This window comes from Mesoplodon densirostris, chromosome 6 (genome assembly GCF_025265405.1).
Source record: "Mesoplodon densirostris isolate mMesDen1 chromosome 6, mMesDen1 primary haplotype, whole genome shotgun sequence".
NCBI classification, from domain to species: domain Eukaryota; kingdom Metazoa; phylum Chordata; class Mammalia; order Artiodactyla; family Ziphiidae; genus Mesoplodon; species Mesoplodon densirostris.
This window is the reverse complement of record NC_082666.1, coordinates 40,452,549-40,472,569: the sequence shown is the minus strand read 5'-3', so window position 1 is coordinate 40,472,569 and position 20,021 is coordinate 40,452,549. Positions and strand designations below refer to the sequence as shown.

The following is a 20,021-nucleotide window of genomic DNA, read 5'->3' as shown; positions in this document are numbered from 1 at the left end:
ATTGTCTTGCAAAAAGTTTGACAGTGGCCTCATTTCTTTTCCTCAGAGTGACCTGTTTTTTTTCTCCTGGATGCCCAGATTTCTTTCTGTAAATTCCCCCAATTTTTCTTTAATATAACTCATTGTGGGTCCATTTTCCCAATTGTCACTTGCTTTTGAGATTTATTTTCTTCATCTGTAAAATGAGAATAATGATAACTGTTTCTGCCTGCTCAGGGAGTGGATTTGAAGACCAAATGAGATACTGTATATAAAGTGCTTTAAATTTATTTTACTTTCTTGTTACCCTTTAAAGTGCCTTGTTGTCAGGAACTTTAAAATTTATAGTACTTCATTTTATAGTCAATCGGATTTGAGTTGGCTTTATATTTGTGAGAAATCTAAAGTGGATACCCTGAAGACTTCTATCTGTATTCTGGCAGTAAATAAACTCACCCTGATCCACTTGGGTAGAATTGCTGGCCTAAAAACACTGGTGCTTTTTGCAAGTATCTCATTTAGAAAACTCCATCTCCATTGTATTCTTCTCATACTCTTTCCTGTCATATGTTTCCCACACAAAACTCTGGGTTTATGTGATTTTAGTTTATATGTGCATAAAGCAACGCAGAGGAAATAAAAGTTAAAGGACTCTATTTTTTCAGATAATGAGGAGAGCTGAAAACCTAAATCAGTCTAATCAGTCAACATATTTTCTTAGATTTGTTGTATATAAGGCCCTGTGTAAGAACCTGCTGGAAAATGCCAAAGAAACAGGATATGTCATTTCTGGCCATGGGAGATAAAACACACAACATATCAAAGATCATTTACAAGATAGCATGTGATAAATAAATCTAAACCAATGTAGCACAAACTAAGGATATGAGTATATGATGCATTTTACCTGAGGCTACCCTGGACTAGAGTTTCCATTCCTGGGCCTTGTTTTGATAAAGCAGCCCTTTACACATGCAGGCTGGAAGTTATGGTGGGAAATGGAGTAATTGAATTAACTGAATCCATTTTAATGCTTTTACCTGATCTGTAAGCACAGATAGGGGTTTGATTGACGTACATATAAATAGTGTTAGTGTCTTTATTGAATATGTGATTTAAAAAAATAAATGCATCCATGTTTTGCAAGTAAGGCTGGAACCCATCATAAAAATTCTTCTGACACTTATGAATCAGAATGATTTGGAAACCCAAGGCTAGAAATGTAATACTGTTTATGATTCTGTGTAATGCATTCCTTATTAAATTCTATATTTATTTAAACAATTTATTTACTAACTTCATTGCATATCCACAACACACAAAACCCTTAGTAAGGAGTAGGGAGTACAGAGATGAATGGAAAACAGTCCTCAGACAGTTTACAGTTGAGATGTAAAAAACTAGAAACAGAAGAAAACAGAATTGAATGAAACCTGTATCAGAGGTACATTAGGTATGCATACAGAGCAATTTGGATCTCATAAGGAAAGGAAGTCATATCACTTTGGGCTATTTGCATTATCCACAGGCCTTGTCCAGGCTAATAGCAGGATACAAATATTTGCTCCAGTTCATTCGACTTTTGTTATTTTGTAGAATTGAGGATGCCATAATTTCTGTTCTCAAAATTCAGATTGTCTTCATAAGAACATACTGAAACTGTGAAGTCGGTATAGTTGACCCTTGAACAACTTGGAGGTTAATCCAGGTATAACTAGCTTACAGTGAGTCCTCCATATCTGAGGTTCCTCCACATCCCTGGATTCAACCAACTATGGATCATGTAGTACTGTAGTATTTACTAACGAAAAATATCCACATGTAAGTGGACACATGCAGTTTAAACTCACATTGTTCAAGGGTAAGCTGTATTTCTCTCTGGCTCACTAATGTGAAATCAAAGTGCTGCAGCAAGTTTAGGCTACCTCTGAACTTGAGGATGTAAATTTTTCATTCTATTTCTCTATTTTTTTTCCTTTTGTTTGCATCTTTCAGTTTTGGGTTTTTTCCTTCCCCCTAAATATTTGGTTTCAAGGCAAAATGAGAAATGAGAATGTTTCAGAGTTAGGGGTGGTGACTTCAAGTTCCCGAGCTCTTCAAAGTTGCCCCCTCTTGTGATTTCTGGATGTTGTGTTCTCATATTCAAAAAGTATTCCACGTGTTTTCAGCACCACAGATGACCTCTTTTTTTTTTTTTTTTTTTTTACAGTATTTTAAAGAACAGTTATATACCCCTTTTATTTTTTGGTGATGAGAACAAATGAACTTGTGAGGTAGGCCACAAAAATGGCATTAAGTGTATATCCAAATCATTGATCATTTTATGTATCTTTCTGTAAATCAAGCATTTTTTAAAATAAGGAATACCATATTTCTTTTATTTTTTAATATTTATTTATTTATTGGCTGTGTTGGGTCTTAGTTGCAGCATGCAGGATCTTTCGTTGCGGTGCGAGGGCTCTGTAGTTGTGGCATGTGGGCTTAGTTGCCGGCCGGCATGTGGGATCTTACCGCGACCAGGGATCAAACTGCGTGCCCCCTGCAGTGGGAGCGCAGAGTCTTTACCACTGGATCGCCAGGGAAGTCCCTGTTCCTTTTTATTATGAAGTATTCTGTTGTGTGGATGTACTACATTTTGTTTATCTATTATTGGTCGATAGATGTTTGGATATTTTGCAGTGTCTGGCTGTTAGAATAGTGGTTTAACTATCTTCATGTAGACCTGTTCCTCTTGGGTAGATACCTAGGACTGGCATGGCTTGGCCTTTTGGTAGGTGTATGTTTAATTTTTAAGAAACTACTAAAAATTGCCAACAGCGATGTTTAAGGTTACAGTTTCTGTGCCTTCTCATCAGCATTTGGTATTGTCAGATTTCTTTACGTTAGCCATTCTCATGGGTATTAAACCATGTTTTTTATACTTAAGGCTTTTATTTCTTGTGAGGATCTGTATGTATCTAGATAATCCTAATAAACTTTTGTCCTCCATTTTGCAGATCAGAAGGCAGTAGTGCAGTAAATGGAAAATCTGAATGTCTCCCCCAAGATCCCCAAATGAGTTCCTGAGCCTAGAGTCCTCATGTGTCAGTTGGAGTCGCCGTGACCTACTTTTGTTCCGACTCTTGTCTCCCTGTGACTCTGGTCCTCCTTGTCCACGTAGCCTTGTTAGGTGTGCCTTTCTTTTGATCTTTGTAGAATGATCCTTTCTTGTCTCTCTGGAATTTTGTCTGATGAAATCCAGTTGTTTCCTGCAGAGGGGTGCTAATGTCTTGGAGAGGTGACCCTTCCTGAAGTATGCAGATCTTGGGTGGCTTGCAGACCTTGGGTGGCTTGGGCCTGGCTCCCATGGTGGACCCCTGATGACTGTACCACCACGTGTCATCTTGTCAAAGGGGCTGGATACTTGTCTTGCTAGAGCCTTGTGGGAGTTAAGTGAGGTGTCTTATCTAAAACAGCTGGCACTAACGAAGCATTTAGTACATTTTGGAGCACCTCTTCAAATAAGATGGTGAAAGACTGACTACCTAATAGCATGTGGATAGACACCATTCATTTGTTTTTTTTCCTTCTCCATGGTAGTGAGATAGGAAAACATTCTTAAATTTATTTATAGACCAAAAAACCCCCCAAAACAAAAACACCCCCCCCCCAACCAGCCTTGATTTCTTCCTGTAATTGTTCTTTGGTTTGCAGCACATACAGCGGTAGTACTCATACAAGTCTGTATGTTTTGTCTCTATCTTTGGACTTTATTCAGGAAGACTGGTCCTATTTCTCAGCACTACTCTACTGTTTCATTTGCATCTCTCTTCAGTTTGTCTACTACAGTATAGTAAATTGTCATTGTTCTTGTTCCAAACAGGAAGCTCTCAAAGTGCTCTTCAGGCTGTTGATAAGATTTCTATTCTAGCAAAGCTCCATTTTAAAATCAGTCTATAATCATGTTTTGTACTCAAGTCATTGCTTTTATTTATTTTCCCCAAACTATTATGATTTGAAGTTCCCTTAAAGGCTGGTGGAGCTTTATACAAATATGCGCTAATGAATGGCACTGAGTATTGGGCATACCTCCTCCTCTGTTGTCATTTTGCAGTGGATTTCTGGTCTGAGGGGAAAACTACCTCTGTTACCTTTCACTAGGCAGGGTTGCAATGTTCAATTTATTTCCTGACAAAAAGTGAATTCTAGTACAGGTAGTTGTCTTGAAATGATTATATTCTCTAAAATGGTTCTTGGTCATCTTGAGTTTCTAACGTAGTTTACAACATAGTTTTTGGATCTGTGGAAATGTCATTGTTGTGTAGTACAGCTGCACAGAACATCAGAAATAACTAAAAAGTTCAGGTAACTTAAAATAAAATCACCAGCTAGGAGCTGTCTAAAATACCTGGAAAAATGATAAATCAAGCACCTGGAGGAGAGTGCTAGTGAATAAAATGTTATGAAAGCTACTTGGAGTCCTTGACACTTGGGTGTGCTGGGCCACAGGAGCGAACAGAGTGGGGAGAGCATCTCGTGGAGAGCTCAACCACTCACGCTTCACTTCAGCGTTTTATTTGGAATGCTGTACAGAACTGGAGCTGTTAGACTGGGGGAAGGCCTTACTGCTTCTCTGACTCCAACCCTTGTTTTACATGTGAGAACATGGGGGTCCGCAGTGTGGGCCTGGGACCAGGCCTGGCTCTGTCCCCCCGTGCTCTTTTCAGCTGTCTGCCAGGGCAGCTCCTCGAAGTAGGAGTGGGGAGCAGCTTTGGATGCTGGGCCAGGAGAAACGTGTGCAGCTGGTCTTTGTCATGTTCTGGGGCACGGACACCTGGGGGTGGCAGGAAGCAAGGTCTGGGAGACTCAGGCTGCCCCTCCAAGGCCACCCCTTGTGGCCTAGAAACTCGTCCAGAGTGAGGGCCTTTTCATGGTTTATGGAGGACTCTCCCATCCTGGCTTGGTTAGGTGTGGACTGGGTCAGATTTTGAAGGCTCAGGCCTTCCGAAGAGTGGGTAAGACTACGTGGTGAGACAGGTGTCTTCAAGGGTTGGTGTGAAATTTTGCTTTTCATATTAAGTTAGTAAACTTTACAGGGCATAGGGTATTTGAGGTTTTTGTGATGTTTGTCACGGACCAAACAACTTTGACATGAAAATGTTTTTGCTGTTTTTAATCAAACAATAGTGTGACCAGATAACAAGCCATTTTATTTTGGAATGCAGTAAAGGTACTCTCACAAATGCCTTTTCTTCAGTCTGTGCAGATATTTTTTAATATATACATTATAACTTTTTCTAAAATGCATGGCTGCTTTCCATGTTTAAATATATTCATACCTTGATGTATTGCAAATTTAAAGTTAAGTGAAGTTTTTCTGTAATCTTTCTGAATTGGCTATTTGCTTATAGACCAAATGAAACCAACTCTACCCCCAAAACAGTATTACTAAATGCTGAACTTGGGTCATAAAAGGTTTAGTCCCCCAGATCTCTCTGTACTGTTGGCAGGACAAAGTGAATAGGAATATTATGGTTTGCAGAAGAAACTGCTTGTGTGTTTTCTGCAATACAACTGGCAGATAGTGTCTCAAGTGGGCAGGTGAAAAGAAAAGGTAGGTACTGAGCTGCTTCAGACTTGTCGAAGGCGCCCTTCCCCTCATTCCCATCAAAATGAAAGCTGCTGGAGAGAAGGCACTGGATGATACTCCTGTATTGCTAACCCTGGCATACTTTGAGTCTTTGTTAGAGATTAAGTCACTGGCATGGTCAACAGTAGCATTACCTAATCGTAGAGCACCAGATTATCATAAGATGAATCTAAATGATGCTGAACTATCTTCCATCAAAGGATCACTGACGTACCACTGTGCATGTATAGCTTGGGTGCGTGTGCATGCAGACACACACACTTTAACCATTTCATTGGCCTTTCACCTCTGAGCAGGGGAGGTTTTGGGCCGAGACTGTGACCACTGTCTCCCATTTTGGAGGAAAGCTGCAGCCGCTATTTCCAGAACTGGCGCTGTTTTCATCTGTGTCTGCCTCTGACTCATGCTTCCCTAGAACTGCCCTGGGCATAATGCAAAGTCATTGTCATCGTGAGCCTTCCTAGGGAGAGGCTCAGTGGAAAAAGTGAAGGTGGAGCAAACCTGGCTCTATAACAGAAGGTGAAAGATACGTTTTTGTTTACTTTTGCTTAACTTCACATTCAATTTTTTTGGGAAGTGCTACAATCCTGATGAAGTTCAAGATAAAAGAAGAGGAAATCTGACTTGTTGCTACAAGACTCCTTGCTCTGGTGTTCAAATTCTTGAACAGGACGAGGAAAAGAGAGTAAAATAACCATAAGTGATTGTTGTAGTTCTTGAACATGTATTCATAGTTGCTCAGTTTTTAATTTTTTTGTATCAGACCTGTTTTGCAATCATACACTGTTACAGAGAAGGGGAGGGGAATGTATTATAAATATATTTGACCTGCAATATTCTTATTACTTGCCTTTATAGTGATCTTCCAGTAATCTTGGAGGGTGAGACACATCATTTAAATGAGGGTTAAAAATAAAGAAGTATATCTGTTGTATTCTTGGTGGCACTTTTTCCTGTGAAAAACTGTTAACAGCATATTTAAAAATACTTCCTTTTGGGCTTCCCTGGTGGCGCAGTGGTTAAGAGTCCGCCTGCCGATGCAGGGGACACGGGTTCGTGCCCTGGTCTGGGAAGATCCCACATGCCGTGGAGCGGCTGGGCCCGTGAGCCATGGCCGCTGAGCCTGCGCGTCTGGAGCCTGTGCTCCGCAACGGGAGAGGCCACAACAGTGAGAGGCCCGCGTACCACAAAAACAAACAAACAAACCAAAAAACACTTCCTTTTTTAAAAAGCTCATTATAGTAAATTGTAATATCAGAAATAATTCAAAATTAAAATCAGTGAACAATAAAATACTATTTCAACAATAGTTCAGTTTCAACAATAGCTCAGTATAAAGAGTTCATTTCTCAAGAGCATTTACTTCCCAGGCAGTTTCCCGACTCTAGTTTTCTTGGCAAGAGAAGTGTTAATCTGTTGTGGATAGACACTTTTTTTCTCCTTTCCCAGAACATGTGTGGTTTCCATTAACTTCTCTCTCCACAGAACTTTGGAGATGGCCGCAGCTAATGCCTTGTGGGTCATCTGCGCTCTTAGAAGTAAATTGAAATCGTAAAGTACATTTCCTTCCCCCTAGAGCCTTCATGATATGGAACTCATAGTCAGACAGATGAGTTGAAATCCCATATTCACCCCTTGCTAGCTTGTTTATCTTGACTAAACTAGCCTGTGTAAGCCTCAGTTTCCTCACCTGTAAAATAATTACCGTAAAGCATTTAGCAGAGAGCTGCCACCGCGTCACTGCTCACCAGCAGTAGTTATTAATGTTGGTGGTCATGGGCTTTTACAATGCTGTTACCAGGGTTTAAAGTCATTTGTCATCCGTGGTATATTAATGAGAACAGAAGGAACCCTGAGAACCAATAGGATAGACCAAGAAATGTGGCCATGGGAAGAATGGCCCTAAGGGCATGATTTTGGAATATCAGCCTGGTGTCTATGGGCCAGCTGAAGTATCCCCAGAGTTAAGACCAGGGAGGCAGCCCCATTACTTCTCTGGCAGGTCCCAGCCATGCCTAGAGGTGCACCTGTTTCCCAAACTGACACAGGAATCTGCTGTTTGGGGCCACTCTGCCTCAGGGAAATACTACGTCCCATTCTGTTGGAAGTTTCCACAGGGATCCTCCAAAGAGAATTTTAGTTGAAATCATCAGAGCAGTTTTATTGATTTGGGTTCAGGTCTTAGTTAAAGTGATCTCAATGTGCAAAAAGTCTGGCCATCAAGAAATACAGTGCTTGCTGGTGTCCTGAGCCCTATGTAATTCCAGGAAGCTTTTAAAGACAAGTGTTGAGATATCCCCATACACACACCCTGTAACTATAGATGTCTGAGTTTACCATAACTATTATTCTTATGTAGAACTGGCTTGGAATAGTAAGTTTCCCCAGGTGGTGACTTACTAATAGAAACCCACCCAGACACAGAAGAAATGGGTCCAGTGTTTGTCTCAACTATGAGTAATGGGTTGTGCGTGATTTAAAAAAGGCTTCTCAGAATGTCCTTGCTTAAGTAAATCCAGGATCAATATTTTTTTAGGAAGAAGTCTTTATTGATAAGCCATAACATTATTTGATAATTAGATACAATTTTCAAGTAGTTAAAAGGGTCATTGGACAAAACCCTATAGACTGACTTTGGCTTTTTAGTTGCTAAGGATTGAAGCTCCACATGCCCTCTAAATTATGAGCATGCTTAAATTTTTTATGGGAAGGGAAGTATTTTTTTATGCAGGATAATTTTCATGTCGAATGTTATATTAGCCAGCTAGCTCTATCAGATTATGCAGGTAGCTGCTTTTACTCACCTGATGCCTAGTTTTCCCCTGTGAAGTTTATTTTAAATAGAGATCAAGGAATGAGAGAGAAAGTGGGATGTGGACGAGGGGAATGAATCATAAGAAAACAGTGCTGGTCATTTTGTTAGTCCTTGGCATTCTTGGAATATTCTTACCTCTGTTGACAGGGAGCAGTAGTTCAGCTGCAGGCTCACAAGCAGTCAGGGACAGTGTGGGCCCCTGAGGAGGCCGCTGGAACATTCTCCCCATTTCCTCCCAGGCAGAACAGTGAGAGCCGCTGGAAGGATTTCATAGGCCAGGGAGGTGCCACTCACCCAAGCACTGCAGTAGTGTGCAGCCGTATATATGTGTGACCCCTGTCAGGTGGTATTTTTCTGTACTCCGGGCCCAAGCGTGGGGTTCCCCATGACAGTGGTGCCTGTGAGTCACTGTGTCTCTGAGCAGAGGGAAAACAGTTTTATTGCTTTCTTCTCAAAGTAGAGGAAATGCTCAAGAGTGGTGGGAGAGAAGGGGATAAATATAGTATTTCCTTTTTCCTGCCTGAATACTCTTTTCCACAACATTTCATTTTCATGAGATCCTTTCCACTTCAACTAAAAATAATTCCATGCCGTTTCTATCAGACTGGTCCTCTTATCACTTATGTACTTACTATTTTTTTTTTTCCTATTCAGGAACTTTTGTACAGGGACGTATGAGATGGTCCTAAGATGCATGTCTTCTGGACATGGCACATGTGCTGCAGCTTCTAGCTGGGAACTTCTGTGAGTAGGTGGCAGGGGCAGTCTTGGTGTCCTGGCTATGGATGGTCAGAAAACTACAGAGACTCTGACTAGCTTATCCTTGCACTTAGCTCTTTCATGACCCTTTTTCCAGCAGGGGCTGTTCCATATGCTTGTCACCCTGCCCCTTCCAGCCTTCCATCAGTGAGTACTATCAGCTCACAGCACTCAGACGTGGCCCCAGAGAGCCCGCTCCTTGTCCATAGTAACGGTACCATCCGGTCCCTTGTCCTGCTGCGAAGAGACCCGTCATGAGTCTGCAAGCAGAGCGAGCACATTGGCTGTAAGGCCCGACTGAGTAAAGCAGTGAGTTTATTTAATACGTGCTTGGCAAGTTGGCTCTTTAAGAGATGGGAGGGGGGAGGCAACATAGGTTGTCTTAGGGTATCATACATGGTGTGCCTGTTTTACCAGATTAAGGTTTTTGAGTATGTAAAATTATTAAGTTGATACTGATTTTAACAAATAAAACCTGAGTTTGAGGTTTGGGAGATAAGTGGCTTGTATTAGATTTTTTTTTCTTTTTAACATCTTTATCGGGGTATAATTGCTTTACAATGTTGTGTTAGTTTCTGCTGTATAAAAGTGAATCAGCTACATGTATACATATATCCCCATATACCCTCCCTCTTGCTAGATTTTAATATGTGAACTAAACATAAGAATTTCTATAGTTTCTCATTTCCTAATTGTTTAGCGTGTCCATTATCGTGCGTAGCCTAATGCCTGGCCTGGCTTTGCCCATTACAAAGGTCTTGTGTTCATAGGGTGGTGGACTCTGTTCCCAGACCCCGGCACTGCCCCAGCCGGCAGTGCACAGTAATAAGTAAGCTACTCGTGGTTACCAGCTAATAGGGCCGTGACCCGGTTTGAACTCCATAATGAGGAAAGAGCAGATTTATTTGCTCCCCCTGCATGATTCCCTCCCCTCATCCTCCTTTATTATCTTTAAGAGGAAATTGAATAGCAAAATTCTGCATTCTCATAATGTTAATAGCCTGATGTCATCTTTTCCACTCTGGAGTCAAGAAAGTAAGAGGGACAACCAAAACACAGATTTAACACTTTGTAGCTGTGCAGGGCTTCAGCTGTAGGCTCTGTGTGTGTGTGTGTGTGTGTGTGTGTATATATATATATATATTTTTTTTTTTTTTTTTTTTTTTGCGGTACGCGGGCCTCTCACTGCTGTGGCCTCTCCCGTTGTGGAGCACAGGCTCTGGACACGCAGGCTCAGCGGCCATGGCTCACGGGCCCAGCTGCTCCGCGGCATGTGGGATCCTCCCGGACCGGGGCACGAACCCGTGTCCTCTGCATCGGCAGGTGGACTCTCAACCACTGCGCCACCAGGGAAGCTCTATATATATGTTTTAAACTGCTTGTTTAAGGTGTAATGTACATACCATATAAGTCAGTGTACAATTCACTGATTTTTAGTAAATTTGCCAAGTTGTGCAGTCATCCCCAGAATCCAGTTTTAGAACATTTACATCATCCCAGAAAGATCCCTGGTGACAATTAGCAGTCACTCCCCATTTCACCCCCTCCCCAATCCCTAGGTAACCAGTAATCTACTTTCTCTTTCTATACCATAGGTTTGCCTTTTCTGGATTTCATGTCAGTGGAATAACTCAATATGTGGTTTTACGTGTTTGCCTTCTTTCACTTAGCTTAATGTTTTTGAAGTTCATCCACATTGTAGTGTGTATCAGTAGTTTGTTCCTTTTTATTCCTGAGCAGTATTCCATTGTGTGGTTGGACCACATTTTTGTCTGTCTATTCACAGTTGGTGGACATCGGGGCTTGTTTCTGGTTTGGGGCTATCTTTAAAGACTCACACAAGTTTTTGTGTGGACATGTGTGGAGTTTTTTATTGTGTTTGGGGGTGTTTTTTTCTGTGTGTGTGGACATATGCTTTTAGTTCTCTTGGGTAGATACCTAGAAGTCATATAGTAAATTTATGTTTAACTTTTTAAGAACCTGCCAGATTGTTTTCCAAAACGGCTACACCATATTACCTTCCTACCAGTGATGTATGAGGGTTCCAGTTTCTCCACATCCCTATCACAGGCCATATTTAAGGAATAATCTTAACCTTTGACTCGTTTTTTATATTCTTCTGCACAGAAGAAAGCTAGGAACAATTTTAAGTTTTTTGCAAATTTTCAGGCATCGTTAACACATGTTAACTAAAATTGTAGTCCTTGGTACTCTGTTCTCTCTAATCTCTTGGTTCTGCCACCAGGCATGCTTGCAATAGTTTGACAACTTTCCATTTAATTATGTTTTTTTCTTATAAACTTAATATAAAGTATGGAGGGGTGTGTGTGTAGGTATGTGTGTTAATTAATCATAATTAATATGACGTTAATTGTCTAAACATTAGTTTACTTTTAGAAGGGATTTTATTTTTTGCACTTTTCTGTTTTTAGTTTCTCTTGTTATTCAAATCAAAGGTTGTAAGTTTATATTTCTGATTATATACACTGTTTTAATATAGAGTAGACACATGTATCTATAGAACCATGTTTTATGGTGCTTTAAATAATTAAATGGTAAAGTTTCTAGCTTACAGAATTAGGTAGCTTTTAAGGGTTCTTTATTAAAAATGCAACTAGGGATGTTTGTATGAACCTGGGCTATTTCCAAAGATCTCACAAAAGTTTTACAGGAAGAATTTATCACATCACTTGACATGGCAGGGATTACTGTGCATGTTCAAGACCAAGTGGTGAAAGTAGCTCATTATTTTGTTTATTCTAGGATTTGCAGGTATGCTTTATTTTGGCAGTGAGCTTATCAAATAAACTTATTTTTCTAAGTAAGTCATACACTCAGTCATGACCGAGCATTCTGGTAAAATACACATTTCATCATGGGTGAGGTTCATGACCACTATTTGGGTATGAGCAGAAGCATGAGTCTCAGAACACTCGTTACAGGCCCATTTGTCTTTTGAATTTGTGATTGTTCAAAGCGGGTTTTAGCAATGACCAGCTTAAAGATGATACCCTTCAGGGAGGGCACATGACCTAACAAGAGGAAAGGATGAGAGGCATCCAAGCACCAAGTGACAGAAGTCTGGGAGGGAAATAGTGGCAGAGATGATTTTCTTATGATCGGATAGCTGAAGAGAGAACCTCAACTGGACACAATTTGCATGAGTTAGTCTGGTTCCATAGGCACTTTGTCATTGTGGGGGCAGTTTGGTGAAAAGGTGGTTCTCCTGGGTCAGAATCACCCCCATGGGGGTGATGTGGGTGTTACAGTGATTGGGGGTGCTCCTGGCCTTTAGTGGCCTCAGCCTCAGTCCAGGAGCATTGTGCCTGCAATGCGCAGCAGTTTCCAGCATGGCAAGGAATTAATTCTGCCTTCCACACAGTCTTCAGGTGTCCGCTAGAGAGTTACACAGGTGAAAAACCTGTGTCTAATGTTTAACCTTGAAGCTCTTTTATATGCACAGTTTTAATATTTACTGAATTATCTAGGAATGTAAGTGCCAGATAAATCTGGGAAGATTGTATTTTGTTGAATTTTCCCGAGAGTTGTTTGCCATTTTGGAAAATCTTGTCATCAGTGGGAATGCTTTTGTGTATGAGTAACTACACCTCACACCTACTTCAGTTTGTGTTAATAGCTGTGTGTTTATGGGGATTCCCTAGGCCTCTCATTGCTTCATTATGTCTTATAGGGTCTTCAGTCTTGGAAATACTGAAATCCGTATTAATGCATTCTGACCCACTTTCCTTTTAATATTCCTTTATGTTAGAGATGAGGCATTCTGTTAAGGTCCCTGCATCATATGTGTTATGTGAGTTATGGTATTTAAGAATTTCATTTCAAGGACTTACCTGGTGGCACGGTGGTTAAGAATCCACCTGCCAATGCAGGGGACATGGGTTCAAGCCCTGGTCCGGGAAGATCCCACATGCTGTGGAGCAGCTAAGCCTGGGCGCCACAACTACTGAGCCTGTGTGCCACAACTGCTGAAGCCAGCATGCCTAGAGCGCCTAGCTCTGCAACAAGAGAAGCCACCGCAATGAGAAGCCCACGCACCACAATGAAGAGTAGCCCCCACTCACTGCAACTAGAGAAAGCCCATGCGCAGCAACGAAGACCCAGTGCAGCCAAAAATAAATAAATTAATTTAAAAAAATTAATTTCAAGATAGTGTTAAAAGTGAGGCATTGTTTGTATTATCATGAGAGCCAGGGCTCCAAGTTACGATAGGTTTTTGGTTCATATTACCGAAATATCGTGTGTGTGTGTGTGTGTGCGCACGTGTGTGTGAGTAGGGATGCGACAGATGACAGGAGGCAGTAGCAGCTCTCAGGTGATGCAGATGGCACAAAGCATCCTGGTAACGGGGCGGGGGTGCTACATGTCATTGATCTGTGCTCATTTTCTGTAAACCGATTCTCTAATGGGTTCTGTAACATTCCCTAGGATGCGGCCTTCTAGACTTGGCTGCCTTCACCAATGCAGAATCATCCCTGTCACCATGTGCCCTCTCAGTGGGGAAACAGTGGTGTCAGGAGGCCAGCCACGTACTTTTGAGAAGGGATGTGGTTGAGAGGTATAGAGCAGAGATGAGAGTGAAGAATTAAGCTCTTGGGCTTCATGATATCATTACTGAATTCCTTAGGGGTGTTACATAGATGCAGACATTCAATCGTTTTACCAGTCTCAACTTTCCTGGCCTTTGCCTTTTTGTCGGTGTGTGTGCCTGACAAGGAGCCATGCCCTGTTACACACCAGAGCAGCCCCTTCCACAGCCTGCGTTTTCTTAGCAGCGTAGAGTTAGTCGGAGCCCTCAGGTGTAAGCTCCCTTCTCCCTGCATGCTGCATTTCACCCACCTGGGCTCTCAGTGCCCTCCTGAGCTTGTGGACACCTGCCGTCCGTTCATCACTCCAGGCCACTTGGTGTCATGCCAAGCACGTGCCATGCCACGTTTGAGAGACGTGGCGTTTTACTGGCTGTTTTAGCACTGATCAAAGTTTGTAGATTTTCTAATAACGTTCTCCTCCTTCTTGTATTTGTTATTTATATTTTGGACGTTGCAGTGATTACAAGCACCTTCTCCAGCAGCTTATCAGGGACACGGTGAAGAGGAAAGAAGTTAGTTCAGCCATAGCATGAAAACTCCTGAGAAAGGTTTACTCAGGGGCAGGAGGTTGGAATTAATTTTAATTTGGTTTCATTTGTGATAACCAAGCCACTGTTAACATAAAAACTTGAGTTTCCACTAAGCCTTATTAGCATATACCTTTGAGAGTGCCTTGATTAAATCTGAGTGCTACCACAGGGCAGCATAGGCTACAGCATGCCCAATTGGGCTGCTTGGGTAGGCTCCCTGGGGACACCAGTTCATGTTGCTCAAATTGTTAAAATCTAGATTGAATGGCAAGTTGACTGTTGCAGCTGTGGTATGTTCCAATTTCTGCACAGGGTAACTAAGTTTTGTTTTCTGGTGTGGCACCTTTCCTGTCTTTTTATTTCAGTTCAGCATATTTAGTCCCCGCCTTCCAGTTTCAAACAAACCATGAGCCAAGGAAATTAACATTTCTTTCTCATTATAAAAGTGATACTGTCGATTAGAGAAAATCTAGGAAATCTAAGAAGGTGTAAAGAAGAACATTGAAAACTACCAGTAATCCAGTTATCCAGAGAGCTACTTACTCTTAATGTTTTGGTATTTGTCGTTTAAATCTTTTGGTGAAAATAATTATTGAAAAAGAGTGAGAGCATGTTTTTATTTGTCACTTCTACTTTGCGACTTCAAAGGTGGTTCATTCAGGTTACTGTTTTAAAAAAATTTAATTCAGCAATTTTTGAAATTCTGCCTTTTTGGAAAGATCTGTACTTTTCCTAAAAGGTAACTTGACTGACAAGTACTGGAATTCAGCATTTAACTGCAGCTGTAGTCCTGGCTTTCCCCAGGACTTGTATACCTTAACCAAATCTGTTTGAAAACAATCCCCAGTGTACTGGAGTAAACTTCTGTAAATACAGACTGCAATCTGATACCACTGTCTCATGAATGGATGGTTGGACTGGGTAATGAGGGCTTGTGGATGACTCCTTTTACCTTTGACTCTCTGTATGTGACAGTCGGTGTAAACAGTGGCAGCAGCTGTGCTGTTTTTCCTCTTCTCTCAATGGGCATCAAACTGACATCCATTTCAAGATCTGAGGGTATGCCACCAGCTCACCTTGTGACTTGTGTGTTGAGCTTGTAGTCACAATATGGAAATTATGGAAGATGAGCCTCTGTTCAGCAATTAACTGTGAGGCTCTTTCTGTCCTACTTTAAGAGTTATGCTGAAATCGATACTCCATTTATTTCTAAGGAATATGCAGTCACACAACCATCTCCTGCTTTCTGGCTTTTATTAAAATGCAAATCGTCTTAACTTCAAAGTCACATAATTGAATCCTGAAAGGGGTTATTACTCTGATGCTTTGCTACTTCTTTGGTATTTTTGTTTTACCTTCCAACTGGCTGGCTTTTCTGACCATCTTGCTCTCTACATTGGTGAAAACCGCTCCTGGCGAGGTGTGGTCCCAGGCTAGTGCAAAGTCTGGTGTTTGCAGTGCCCAGCTCATCTCTGGGATGTGCAGGCACACACGCACCCCACAAGCCCAGTAGTGTTAGCACATAAAAGTGCATGTCAAATGCACATTCGTGTGGGTGAAGAGCATTAATTATTTTGGCAATTAATAGATTTCTCTTCATCTACCTGTATTTACTTAAATGAAATGGAGTCATTGCTTCTCTCTGTGTTTGTTCTTCATGCATCTGCTCTTTTTAGTTTAAAAAGAATGTCATGAAACTTAAGTAGGCCGCCTTCCCTCACAATATCCCGTAGCAGAAAGTGTTGGGCGTGCTCCACGTGTTCCCAGAGAACCGGAACGTGATGTCAGGTAGGTCTCCATTTTAATGTGAGGAGGAAATAAGTTCCTTAGAGCAGCTTTTTGTAGGAGCTGATACCTGATTGAAACCTCGCCATCCATCAAAGACCGGGAGCACAGCTCTGTGCTGATGCCCTGACAGTGGCCGACAGGTGGAGCTTGAGGTTGGAACTGCATGCTCCTGAAGACCAAAAGGGACTTTTGGGTTTTACTCCCACAAGGCACCAGAGAGCTGCTAAAGCTCAGCTGTGCATCCTCTTTCAGCCGGAGTGCTGGAGGGTGGGAGAATTAGAACATACATTTCCTCAGCGCTCGCTGGAACATGTCATTTTAGATTCGCTTTTCCAAATGTATCTCAATTCAGACAAGTGAATACTGTCTGTCCCGTCTTTCAACTTGTCCCATATATCTGGAGGATTCTCCAGTTTGTCGACTGTGCGCCACAGCTGAGGGGCTTTGATGTTCCACTGACCCCACCCCTTCTTTTGATTACATGTTTCTGTTAAAGACATCTTTTTCCAGTGTTTATAGGGGGCATGAATAAGTTGCTCAGTCCCCTGTAGTTTTTTGTAATTTGTGGTTTCTCTCATCTTGTTGTATTAAGCGTAACATGGAAAGGGGCCTGATCAGAAGGCATATGTCCCAGGATATCAAACTAATGTGAGGTGGCTGGAAACCTCTGGTGTGACTTGGAGTAGGCCTGGAGACATGCTCTGTCCTGTGTGTCCAAGAAAACACCAGTGGCCCTGACTAGCCGAGGCCAACTGCTGATAGTGTGCTTTCCTTTCAGGTCACCCCTCCTAGAGCTGTAGGTACACCTCCTGGCCCTCTCAGAGTGCTGGGGCTGGCCAGGTGTTCTGCAGGTGCCGGGTAGCCATTCTGGGCCTGACGGTCTGTTAGGCCTCACGTGGCCCTCAGAAGGCCTGTCCCTTCAGGACCAGAGTGGACTTGGCCTCTGGGGAGACGAGGCAGGCCCTGCAGCGCTGTTTTTAAAACGTGCCTCTCAGGTATGTTCTCATTTAAGTAAGTTGTTGTTCAAAGGTGTTTCCATTGAAAAGCCGCAGGGTGAAATTGAGAGATGTTTTCCTCTGTCGTTTGGGAGGGCCAGTGAAAGATGGCAATGTTCACCTTCACCTTAGGTGTCCAATGGGACTAGTCAGAAGAACTGATGTTCTCTCAGCATATCGCTACTCTGTAGGTCACGCTGAGGCCCAGGTTTGGCACATTTCACATTTTGGCACATTTCAGTAGTACCAGAGGCTAGTTATTTATAACTAGTAAATGATAGGTGTTAGTTAGGAATAAATGCACATTCACTGAAGGAGATCAGTAAATACACAACAGAATAAAGTTAGGGCAGGGTGATTTGTAGTTATTCCCACTTCTGTGCCTTATTGCTGATTTTGTAGGATGTGCTGCCCTGAAAGGTTCCCCGTAGGTCTTTACTGAGTGGGGGTGTGTGTGTGCTTGTGTGTGTAATGGGGATAAGGGTTTTCTAATATTGGGCCAAGTGCTAGAACACTAGAGTTCATTTTAGAATGGCTATTTTTAGGGTACCCATGTAACTTCCAAGGAGATTGGAAACAGTGCAGCTGGAGGTACACCTGACGTGGTTGACTTCAGCCAGCACAGATAGCTAAGAATAGCCCCACGACTGGGTGCTGTTGGTCTCCGAGGCAGTTTTTTCCTGCTGGGGTCATGGAGGCCAGTGGTTGGCACAGTGGAGGTGCCAGCCTAGTGTGTCCTCGTTTCACCTCTTCTTTTGATACCTTTGTTCTTCCAATGCTGGTATCTCCTCCCACCTGTCAGTCCAGGTGCTCATACCCTCCAGGTGCCCAGTGTGTGTCTCCATTCTCATCTTTTGTTCCTGCAGCAGCTCACATGGTGGCTCTTTCCCTCCTGCAGAACCTCTTCGTCCAGTTTTCCTCTCCTTCCACCCCATCATGTTCCTTTAGCTCGACTTTCTTCCATAGGTGCTATGATAAACCAGGAGAATTGATGGGCTTACGTGTGTGTGGTCCTCTCCCCATTGGTCCGTGATTCTTCATATTAAAAGAGATTTACTGGAGGTACAGTTCCATAACTCAAAGTGCCCTCCTTCTTGAAAATGAAATATTAGGTTAATGATATGACACTATAACTAATAATAAATTTAACCTAGTTAATATGCCTTTCACCAAAAATATCACATGGGAATTATTTGACATTTAAAAACATGAGCTTTACATTGAGTCTTTGGCAAGATTCAGCAAATCACAGTACTGTTTTTTTTTTTGTATTTATTTTGTGACATTTCAGAAGTGGGACTGTCGTGTAGCCAGAAGTTAAATGCCCAAAATCCCATATGTGAGCAATTAAATGTGGTATACTGTAAATAGAAATTTATAATATCAAATTACATTATGTGCTTAACCAAATGGAGACTTCAAATTTTTTTTTTTTTTTTTTTTTCTTTTTGCGGTACGCGGGCCTCTCACTGTTGTGGCCTCTCCCGTTGCGGAGCACAGGCTCCGGACGCGCAGGCTCAGCGGCCATGGCTCACGGGCCCAGCCGCTCCGCGGCATACGGGATCCTCCCAGACCGGGGCACGAACCCGCGTCCCCTGCATCGGCAGGCGGACTCTCAACCACTTGCGCCACCAGGGAGGCCCGGAGACTTCAAATTTTTGTGTGCTGTTCTCTGCCCCTGTTTTGCTGTCAGCTGTGCTAGTGTAGTGAAGCCATCAAGAATGAGAGAACTGCTTTCTGAATGACATGTTGAGGCCATGTCCCCACTTTGTCCTCTATTAGAAGTTTGGTTTTGAGTCCTGACATTCGTGTTACTTTGTTCTCAGGGTACATATTTGAAAGCTGTATTTTTCAGATATATGTGAAACATAATCAGTATTCTTATTTCATGCTGAAAGCCAAGATGGAAGCAGCGATTATTTAAACTTTATTCTTAACGATACTTTTGGATAATAGCTTAGACATTTGTCTTCATAAAGGGGATCCTTGACAAGGGAAAATAGATTCAGATACCCACTAAAACATACCTTTCCCCTCCATTTTCTCCTTCCTTACAATAGGTAGATTTGATAGAATAGCGTCAGGGTATCAAAGGACAAAACTGGAAAATGCAAATTGAGTTCTGACACAGATCATAGAGATGAGAGAATTTGAGACCATGCACCTCATAACTCGGAAATTATAAATGAGTTGGAAATGGCATGAGGAGTGAGGTTGAAACAGTTTGAAAGCAAAGACGAGCGAGTCTTGAAAGTCTATGTGGGTATTAATAATTTTGTCCTTAAGCCACACACTGGAGGCCTGTGAGGCCTCCTTTGGCTCATCACTTTTTAGAGCCAAGGGCTAAAGGCGCTTGTTTGGAAGATGTAAATCTCCTCGTGTTTTTAATGGAGAAATGGTTGGAACAATCATGCTTTCAGTTCTGATCAGCTGACTGTCTTTGATTTGACATGGGCCACACAGATAAAGCAGATACTGTTTCAGTATTGTAATATGGACCTCTGGAAAGAGGAGCTTGACAACTAGGCCTTGCTGTGATTCTCTCCAATGGCTGGATTGGATTGATTGATACAATTTGGTTTTGTTATTATGAACCTGGGATTGAAGTGCGAAGACATCCTATACTAACATAGCATTTCATTTAATAACTTGGAAGGAAAACATTTTTAACAGTAATCACATACCAATTTTCTCCTGAAACTGGACATTAATTGTTGGCATATTTGAAAAATCTGCTCCTGTTCTACATCCCATAGGGACAGTCATTAACCAGAGATAGCAATGTGACTCAAGTTGAGGACCAGTTGGAATACCTTGAATATCTAAGCAGTAGTAAAACTCTAAGGAATTTCCTTTGTATTGGTGATTTGCTGTTCTTTTTTAAATAGGAATTCCTTTGACACCAGATTCAGGTAATAT

General features: G+C 41.9%; 1 protein-coding gene across 7 annotated transcripts in view; it reads left to right on the top strand.

Annotated features, from left to right (window-relative positions):
- The window catches only part of AOPEP (aminopeptidase O (putative)), a 382,430-nt gene that overhangs the window by 304,797 nt on the left and 57,612 nt on the right, over positions 1–20,021 (top strand). The window contains exon 15 of one of the 7 annotated variants that reach the window (XR_009532789.1): positions 2,976–6,506. The exons of 5 other annotated variants lie outside the window; for them this stretch is intronic. The gene's annotated coding sequence lies outside the window, so the exon portion shown is untranslated. Of the gene's footprint in view, positions 1–2,188; positions 2,434–2,975; positions 6,507–20,021 lie in introns of those variants that run through there. One more of the 7 variants, XR_009532790.1, reaches the window with a different exon arrangement.